This window comes from Chanos chanos, chromosome 15, assembly GCF_902362185.1.
Source record: "Chanos chanos chromosome 15, fChaCha1.1, whole genome shotgun sequence".
Lineage (NCBI taxonomy): Eukaryota > Metazoa > Chordata > Actinopteri > Gonorynchiformes > Chanidae > Chanos > Chanos chanos.
Genome location: NC_044509.1, coordinates 17201221 through 17211220, shown reverse-complemented (window position 1 = coordinate 17211220; position 10000 = coordinate 17201221). Strand labels below are relative to the sequence as shown.

The window sequence follows — 10000 nt, the reverse complement described above, 5'->3', positions numbered from 1 at the left end:
TGTCATCACCGATTGGCCTGTCCGACACACAGCTCTCCTCAGCAGCTCAGCAAACACTCTCAGCCCTGCTTTTTCCTCAACCTGTCATTCTTCATCCCCCTGTGAGCTGGAGGATTTGAACTCAGGTCTTAGTTTCTAAAGTAGCAGGGAAGACAGGTATCAGAGGAGTCTTGTCTAATGGCCTCAGACTAGACCATGCCTCCTTCTCCTCCCTCATATCTGCTTTGACGTGAAGCAATATAAAACTGTCTTGGTATATAAAACTTAATAGGAAATGCAGGTGTTCGCCGAGTGAAAAACCTCCTCCGAGAGATTGAAAAAGCTCAGTTTTTTTTAAAATGCCTTTGTGGCACCCCAGTAAAGAGTAAGGTCAGAAAGCAGTGCATAAATCTCAGGGCTGTGGGTAAAGTCTTAGATGCGTTTGCCGGGCAGGCTGTCCTGGCCCTGTGCGTACAGCCCTGGAAGATAAATGACCTCACAGCTCTCTCTCTGGGTCTCCTGCCACCTGCCCTGAGGAGCCCACATTAGATGAATGGTGGTGGACATTGGGCGCCCGTTGTGTTGGAGGGGACTGACCTTGGGTGTGTAATTGGTGTCTATAAACAATGTCTTTGACCCATTCTGTTCCTTACCCTCTCTTCTCAAATACAACAAAAAACACCTTCAACAAACACAGTTGTTTACGACACAAGTAAACAGTCAACAGGATGGACTATGACAAACTTGGCAACAGCTCAATTAAGCCTATCCCAAAGTAAGATCAAGGTCTGATGTGTAAATTTTGAGACTCTGTCAACACAGATGATGCAACTCAAAGTAAGGGACTTAATTCAACCTTGATTCAAATGAAAATGACAAGATTTCCACTGTTACATGGCTCCACCTTGTGGGGATGACAAGCATTTCAGTATTACATGGCTCCTCCCATCAGAACTTCCATGGCCATATAAGGACATTCTAGCTCGACCTACATATAGAACTGCTCATACCTCCACACACCCAATCTGTTACTGCAGTGGTAACTTTGAAATTTTAGAAGATTCAACAGGCTGTTTGGGTGATATTTATTTTCAGAGGGCTTCAAATGGGTATTTCTCAGACAGCCAAACTCAAGCCAAAAATTCAAATTGTCCAGTAGGAGAACAGCAAAGGAACATTTAATGGAACCCCCCCCATCCCCCCATCCCCCAAGGTGTCCTTTGAGATTGAGCTGTGGTATGGTCCAAGAAGTCTTCCCTCTGCAGATTTGGGTACTGTGGTATGGTCCAGGAAGTCTTCCCCCTGAAGGTTTGGGCACTGTGGTATGGTCCAGGAAGTCTTCCCCCCGCAGGTTTGGGCACTGTGGTATAGTCCAGGAAGTCTTTCCTCTGCAGGTTTGGGCACTGTGGTATGGTCCAGGAAGTCTTCCCCCCGCAGGTTTGGGCACTGTGGTATGGTTCCAGGAAGTCTTCCCCCCCGCAGGTTTGGGCACTGGGTTATGGTTCCAGGTTAGTCAGGTGCTGGGGCACAGACTTGCAGGATTGGAGGTCAACAAACTTCTGGGGGTGTGGTCTATGAAGCAGGATCACAGAGTACAGATATCCACAAAATTTGAGCTAAAAGTCTAATACAGGTATGTTTCTCAGCGGCTCTTGTCAATTTAATCCAACTGAGTATATGTGTCTTACAGAGAGATTAATGTCCTGCACCCCAGCTTTTCCCAGACCCAGTCCTCTGCCTCCTCCTCACAGAGGTTTATGAACGCGACCTTTACGAATGAACCCTGCCCAAACTGAGCACTTTAGCTCCAGGAGAGGCAGAATGTGTCGGCCCTGCCCCATGATAAATATTTCAGATGCTTTGGATTGATCAGTTTCATTACATGGATTCACAGCTCATAACTTCAGCAGTGTCACATTATGCTTAACTGGTCTCCACACAATCCCTAAACACACATGCGGCTGGCTGCCGGCGGCAGTCCTGTATGCTCTGTGGGTATACTCTGAACAGCGTCGTATGAGATTACAGACAGATAAAATGGCTAACTGTTCCAAAATCCATCTGAAAAGCATAATCACCGTCTCTTAAATCCTCCCTCTCTCCTCATGAGTGCCTGTGGAAATGGACATTAATGCTCGCTGTTTCACAGCCTGCTGCCAGCCGAGAGGAAGAAAAGTAAGCTTTTGGAAGCAATTTTATCTCTCAGCACCCTCCCATACCCACCTCCATCCTCCACCATCAGGCGCCTCCTCAGCCAGGAGAGGTTTTGATATCAGTGCACATTGTGGATAGTGGTCTCTAAAGGCAAATCAAACTTAATCATGTCGACAAACAGCATCAGGCGAGGTGTGGGTTTATTCGGTGACTGGGGAAAATGCTCTATAGAATATTTCGATGTTTCTTGTTTTTTTTTCCCCTAACATACCATATCGCTAAATTTTCCTCACAGCTAATGGTCTGAGTACAGGATGTGTATTAATGCTGGTGGACTCTCTCTACTTTCTGATATGAGTAGCTTGCAGCTCAGGCCAATGACGTCAGTGCTATGGTGCATCACCACTACAGATGAGTCAGGATGGCCGAGCGGTCTAAGGCGCTGCGTTCAGGTCGCAGTCTCCCCTGGAGGCGTGGGTTCGAATCCCACTTCTGACAGCAAGAGTTCTTTTGGGGCAGCTGTGGCCTAAAGGTCAATGAAGCTAGCTTGGTACCGAAAGATTGAACAGCGCTTTTCCCTCCTGCAATATGCAGGGCTGCAGTGCCCTCGAGCCAGGCACCTAACCCCAACTGCTCGCCGGGCACTACGGCTGTGGCTGCCCACTGCTCCGAGAGTGTGTGTGTGTGTGCGTGCTCACGGCCCCCATTGTGTGGATTAATAAAGGGAAAAACTTGAACTTAACGACTTAAAGCCCAAGTAACCTTAGACTCGTTCACTGGCCATCTCAGGCCCAGGTAACCTGTGAAGCTCTCATTGAGACAATATTTACTGTAAAAATGGCTGGACAGATAAACACATCACAAATAGAACACAGTTCTATTTGAGTTTATGTTTACAGCACATTTGCGACAAACCCATGTTCATTTTCCCCCCCGTTGCCACTGCTGGCCTGTGTCTCGTGGTGTTTAGTGTAGGTGCTGAGTAGGTGCTATGGTTTTCTCCTCACACCAGCTGCTCAAACACACACCTCAGACAGAGGAAACTCCAAACATGTCTGACATTCACCTGTTCTTCACACTGATGAGGGGCTCCTTTATGACTCCAATAAATCAGACAATCAGAAGGCTGCGTGATGCCCATAGCCATCCATTCATTTCCCACATTTACCCAGCAGCTCCACTGAGCCGCGACACACTGTTGTCATCACATCTTCATTAGGTTCTTCTCCCTCCTCTGGCTCAAACCAGCCCCAGTGCCGAGGGGACCATCGCACCAGTCTCCTATTAAATAACGGGGCTTGCTGCCTCTTTCCTCTCTCTAATTCTCGCTTTTTCGTGGCTCATAAAACCTGATTGTTTAGCAATTAGTAATAACGACACTGCAGCACTCTGCAGTGGGGAGGAATACGCCAGCAGTAAGGGTTACAGGCAACAGATGAAAATATGAGTTTTTTTTTTTTTTGTGTAACTTTCTGTGCCTGGTGGAGAGGAAGGAGTTTTTTGGATGTCTTAATCATGTGACAACAGACTCGTCGAAGGCTTGGAGCTGAGTGGGGCTGAGGTCTGTTTGGATCTAGAGGCGAAAAAAGACAAAAGACTGAAGACAATCACATCTGTCTTTACGACGGCTTCATTAGCCCTGTGACAGCAGGCACGGAAAGAAACCTTCTCCGAGCCTGCTGATAAGTCTGTGAAACTGGGGTAAATATCCACCGCCAGGATCAGTAATAAGACAGTCACACATGTGGTGATTTGAGACAGGCCTGTAAACACAGGGCAGGCCCTGCAGACGCCAGGCTGCGATTCTTTTCCCTTCAATAGCGTTTATTGAACCCTTTACCATTTGAGTTGAGCGCTTAACTCGACCACATAAATATCAGTACATCACAATGGGGCCGTAGACCAGTTATAGTCATAGTGCTAACCCTGATATGATCTGGCTTCCCAGGGACAAGCCCATCGATCTTTACTTAAGTGTAATGTTCCAGCCAAGAGCCATGGAGCAGGGCTCCTGGGCACTTTAAACCAGCGAGTCTTCCAGTCCAAGGGACTAAGACCTAACCGTCACAGACACTGGTGTGGAGAGAGAGAGAGGGAGAGAGAGAGAGAGAGAGAGAGAGGGAGAGAGAGAGAGAGAGTGTGTGTAAGCCAGTAGCGGCATGCAATCAAACTGTGTATCAAAATGGATTTGCTCAGCATTTGAAAATATAGCCACTGCCTGTCATAGCAACCCTCATAAGCTCTCTGGTGATGAGTGGGATAAAGAGCTCTCAAGGTTCAACTGTATATCCATGCAAGTATTTGTCTCATCGATGCACCGATTGTAAGTCGCTTTGGTAAAAAGCGTCTGCCAAATAACTAAATTGTAAATTGTGTGTGTGTGTGTGTGTGTGTGTGTCTGTCTGTCCAGGGCTGAGCAGCAACTAAGTAGTAGTCACTCGTGGCTGAGGCCCCTGTAGTACACACACACACACACACACACACACACACACACACACAGAGGGACCTCCTATTTAACACTGCTATATGTTACATGGGGTCATTAAAAATGCAGCCTTCCTTTGCCCTTTGGGATACATTCATTAGAAAGCTGCTCCACTCATCAGCTTGCATCATGTTATTGCATAAGATGGTCTCTTACGTACAGAGAGCAAGGGTAGCGCGGGAGAACGTTTCCATCTGAAGATCAAATTTCACGCCCGTTTGCACAAATACACTTAACCTTGTCAAGAGTGGAGGATTCTGAATACACAGTCAAGATTCTCAGCCTTATCATCTATACATTTTTCTATATTGCTCACAAATATCTCAGCTTTCACGGTGAGGCAGTTCAACTGCCAGTTCTGCTAATCTCCCCTGCAGTGCGTTTAATTGGCTTAAATGAACATAATTAACTTGCAGCTGAGTGTTTTTCCAATATCTGATTGGCCAGTCATGTGTGACTCCATACTGAGGGTTTCTGCAGTGCAGTGCCACACTAACATGGAGGAAACACCATCTGACCTGTGAAAACAGATGAAGCAAGTGAGCATTTGCCTTCGTTTCCAGACGCTTTTCTAGTATTATGATGCTGCTGTTAAATAGTGAGAAATGTGCATGTTAATTGTTGTTAATTCATTTATGGAGACTTGCAGCCTCAAGATCTGTCCTGGTCTACAGCACCACAACGGAATGTTTCTCCGCTCAATGAAGGAACACAGCTGAGAGTTAACTTAGGGCTCAGACATTAGGATTTGAAAATAAGATAACGTTTGTTTTAAATCAGTGAAATCACCTCATTTATGCAGTGGAATAAACAAACAGATTAATACGTGGGGAATTCTACCTGAGAGAAATGATAAACTCAGATTATGAACACGTGGGATGGCAGTGGTAGGCGCATGGAGACACAAGGGGGAAATGACTGAGATTTTCCTCTCCAGCTGACTTCCTTGTATTGATGCTAATCAACGCTTTGCCGACGCCAGGGTAACGGGTGGGTCTTAGGGAGAGTTTGTAGCTATACCAATACAGTGGGCTGGAAGAAGAGTGAGGAACTGGGCCAGTATTAAAGTTATCTGGAACTATTCAAAACTTACACCCCCACACTCAATTTATTCATGATGCAACCATTTCCATATCTAATCTGTAAAGTAAGAGAAGTAATGTGATTACGTTCAAGAGAATTTTGCAATTTTCCCAAAACTTGAGGCATCATTTTGCATTCAGAGAGAGAGAGAGAGAGAGAGAGAGAGAGAGAGAGATAAGATAATCCAATAGTTACTATCATGAAGAGGTTAGGACAAATGAGATTTCAGGTTTTTGTACCAAATCTGAAGCCAAATTACAGGACGTCTGTACATTAAATAACAGCACAGTAACAGCTCATTACATTCAAGAGAAACAAGAAGAAAAAAAACCCCACCCCCAATCGAGCATATAACTCTAAGATTAAAAAAGAAAGAAAGAAAGATGTCCGAATTATACCAGCAATGGTAAATGCCTGGCAGATAAACTAACAACTTACGACAGTAACCATCGGTCTGTCTATCTAGTTTTACGGTTGAACATACATAAACTAACTGAGAAGTAATTGCAGTTAAAAAATATCTTAAACTCTCTTTAAATAATTCACAGTCATGATATGTCCCTGAGTGGGTGGTACATTGTTATACTTCAGTAAATTTAAAACTGTGAGGCTATGTGCTCACAGATCGTCTCTCATTAAGAATTAACACAGACAATAAAGAGCAATTTGACAAAGTGCACTGAAGGAGTTACATGTGCGTTTAATGGACTTTAACAACACATTAGTGTGGATTACACAATATGTTCAGAACAACATGGATTACTTTATAATTTTTTATCAGTGCACCTGATGACCATAATGAGCTCATTACAACCAATCAGGAAGAATTAAATTGTACTTTGGGGAGCTGATGAAGCATTTCAGTTTTTTTCAAGGAGAAAATTAATTGCTTTTAAACTTCATTGAATGGAAACTGTGAGATGTTAACTTAAATAGCTACAGAGAGAGCTTTTCTCTCATTTATTGATTTATTTATTCACCAAACGTTATACAAAAATACTGCATTTGTTTTTTTTTTTTCAAACATGTGTATGTTAGTATTAAAAGCTCTGAATCGAGACAGTCCCACTGAAACCGTTACACCTCTTTTCTCTGGTTCTCTGCTGTTTACACAGATGCAACAGGTCATGATACTTCGTAAATGTAAAACAAACAAACAAACAAACGAAAAACTAAAAAAAAAAAAAAAAAAAAAAAACTCTTGGCCTGCAGTAGCTGTTGGGGAAAAAGACACGTTCACTGTGCGATTTCACAGATGTCCACATGTTTTATTTTTCCCCAGTCTAAATGCAGTCTGTGGTCACAGACGACAACTCTACTGATCCAGCCAATCAGGCAAGGAGAGATGCCTCACATCTCTCTCAGCAACATTGTTTTTTTTCTTTTTCTTTTTGAAGAAACCTCTTATCTCTGAGGTTTGAGCTTGAACCACCTCAAGGACCCATAATTCTACAGCACTGGGGGAGTATGCTACATCACGCGAAAACACATCTTCTCCTCATTTCACTTTCCACGTCTGTTCCCATTTCGCTGTCATCTCTGCCAGAGCAGGTGATTTAGCGTCGCGGATATTCATTGCGCAGGCTGGAGACTCGTTTCTCAGCAGGAGCACATGGCTCTCCGACGCTTGTGTTACCCCACATCTCACAATCCAGGAAGACAAGGAGGATTCGCAAGAGCACAGAGATCAGCGCAAACCCAGAGATCTGCACCCCGCTCAGGTCAGGTCACTGAAATTCTTTAAAAACGATAAACAGTTTCAACCCAATAGGAAGATTACACGTGGATTATTTGGAAAAATTCGAATGGCTCTTGTACCTACTGACACCGACGGTCTATGTTCTTTTTTATCAGCGTTCTGCACATCGTGAAAAAGCACAAGCTTTTCCACGTCAACACAAACAGCGGTGACGTCTCCAGACACACTCTGCAGATCGACCTTAATAACACGTTCTCTCAACCTGCAGCGTCCTATCAAGCCATGAGGCGGTGAATAGCTGCAACTGGCATTTACTGATATCCGTCCATTATAGAATGAAATGAACACTAACACGATGCAGATCGCTGATTCACTGTGTTCACTGCCCCTGAGACACAAGGCAGCAAAGAGAAACGCAGTCTAACGCCAGAGGACAACTTCGTAAAAAAAGTATACCAGAAACGCACTCAGAACATGTGCTGTGTGACATGTCAGCGTTAAGAACAGTAAAAAAAACAAGTTTTTTTTTAAGGCTCGCAGTCTGTTTTCTTCACGTAGATGATACTGAATAGTCACACTGTAAAATTATTTTAAACCACCAATACCAGCGTTTCATATTAGTCCTAGACGACCGCTAACGGTGAGAGAATACAACTGGACTGAAAAGGTGAGATGCTGTCCTGAATCTCACTGGTCCACATCTGCTTTTGAGACGTAAAAGCTCACTCATTTACAGCTGAACGTCTCAGTTTTGGAGACACAGATGAGATGTACGTCTCTCTCTGTGTCAGTATAAATCTTCTCTCTCTGTGTGAGGATAAATCTTTGATTAACGGGCCTATATCACAGGGGAATTACAGCGGGTTCAGACACTCAGTGAGAGGTCAGCTCTGAATTTCTTAAGCAATGTTTGGTATTGAGGCTTATTGTTACTCATTGTGTTCTGTCAGTAGCCCACACAAGACTGGGTGGCACTATTTGTGTACATGTGTTAATTTGGGGAGCACAGAGAAAAATGTTCATTCATGGCATTAATGAACAAATGTGTGTAATTATGCATGCACTGCCCAGTGGAAATGGCTCCACTCCAAAGACCAAATCATTTCACAGTGCCCTCTCAAAACGTGCTGTGGACATGTGAATCCTATTCTGAAAGATATTGTTCCCATTAAATATCACATTTGTGTAGTTCTCGCTTTTGGTTAAAAATCAACACACTTGCCACATTAATAATTTTAGCAACACACGAAAAATTGAGGATGAGCACAGAAAAAAAATCCTCTTAAGAACTACAGTGTGTACAGGTGTGAGACAGACTGAACTACAGTAGGCACAGGTGTGAGACAGACTGAACTACAGTGTGTACAGGTGTGAGACAGATTGAACTACAGTGCGTACAGGTCTGAGACAGATTGAACTACAGTGTGTACAGGTGTGAGACAGACTGAACTACAGACTGAACTACAGTGTGTACAGGTGTGAGACAAATTGAACTACAGTGTGTACAGGTGTGAGACAGATTGAGCTACAGTGTATTCAGGTGTGAGACAGACTGAACTACAGTGTGTGCAGGTGTGAGACAGCTTGAAGAAGTGGAGCAGGAGACGTGAAGAGACAGACAGTTTGTCATGGCCAGGGACATGCAGTAAACCCTGAAACCACACTGTCTCTCACCGCTGAGGCTGATTGGTGTCAAACAGTTCTTATTCCCAGTGTGGTGACATTTATGGGAGCCAATTGCCCCGTGGGTTTATGTCTATGCAGTCCCACTGTGGCCTTCTCTACTGACACATCCTGCTAGTACCAACGCAATGAGAGAGAGGGGCTGACACTATACAGACCTCCTGAGTCTCTCCACAGTCTGAGTTTGAATGTTTGACTGGAGAATGTATCACGCCGCTGTTTGGTGAGAGACGTGATCTGCTGGATCTCAGTGTTCATAAAGTCTGGCCCTGCTGGGAGAAGACTGCTGTTTTCTGAATCAGAGAGAGGAACATGTGATTATGATTACACAGGTGTGATGGTTCAATAGCATGTCAGCATGTTTGCTGCATGACAGCTGAGTTCACAGTCATCGATTTGACCATTAATCCCAGAGAGCTGGAGGGCTCTGTTCGGAGGACCGTGGTTTGGTGAGTGCTTGTTTTATAAGGGATATTTACTCAAGGTTCCTGGATGGTATTGCCCATGCCTTTGTGTCTTGGTGTGAATTATGGAAAGGCCTGATATATTTGATAGACTGATATGTTGTCCTTTCTACACTACCCTGTAGTCAGGCTAACTGAACTCCTTTCTTTACACACCAGCTGCAGAGACAGAGGCTGAAGTAGCATAAGCAGCCACTGCAGGGCCGAGGAGACGCCGCACACGGCCTCTAAGCCTTTACAGCTCATTACGGAACCCAGGTGGTTTCAGTTGTGAAGAGAGGTGAGTATATTAACCTTTTCCTGACAGGACTTTATGGTTAAGATGCATGGAGAACAGTGGCCCTGCTCTGAGGCTGCTGTTGACTGAACAAGGCGGATAGTACAGCCTGAGAGGATGACTGAACAAGGCGGATAGTACAGTCTGAGAGGATGACTGAACAAGGCGCATAGTAC

At 44.5% G+C, this 10000-nt stretch overlaps 1 protein-coding gene and 1 non-coding gene across 2 annotated transcripts in view; one reads left to right on the top strand and one right to left on the bottom strand.

Annotated features, from left to right (window-relative positions):
- sez6a (seizure related 6 homolog a) overlaps window positions 1-10000 on the bottom strand; it is a 62935-nt gene that overhangs the window by 21809 nt on the left and 31126 nt on the right. The gene's annotated exons all lie outside the window — the stretch shown is intronic.
- On the top strand, window positions 2549-2631 carry trnal-cag (transfer RNA leucine (anticodon CAG)). Its single transcript has one exon. It is a non-coding gene; the product is annotated as a tRNA-Leu (tRNA).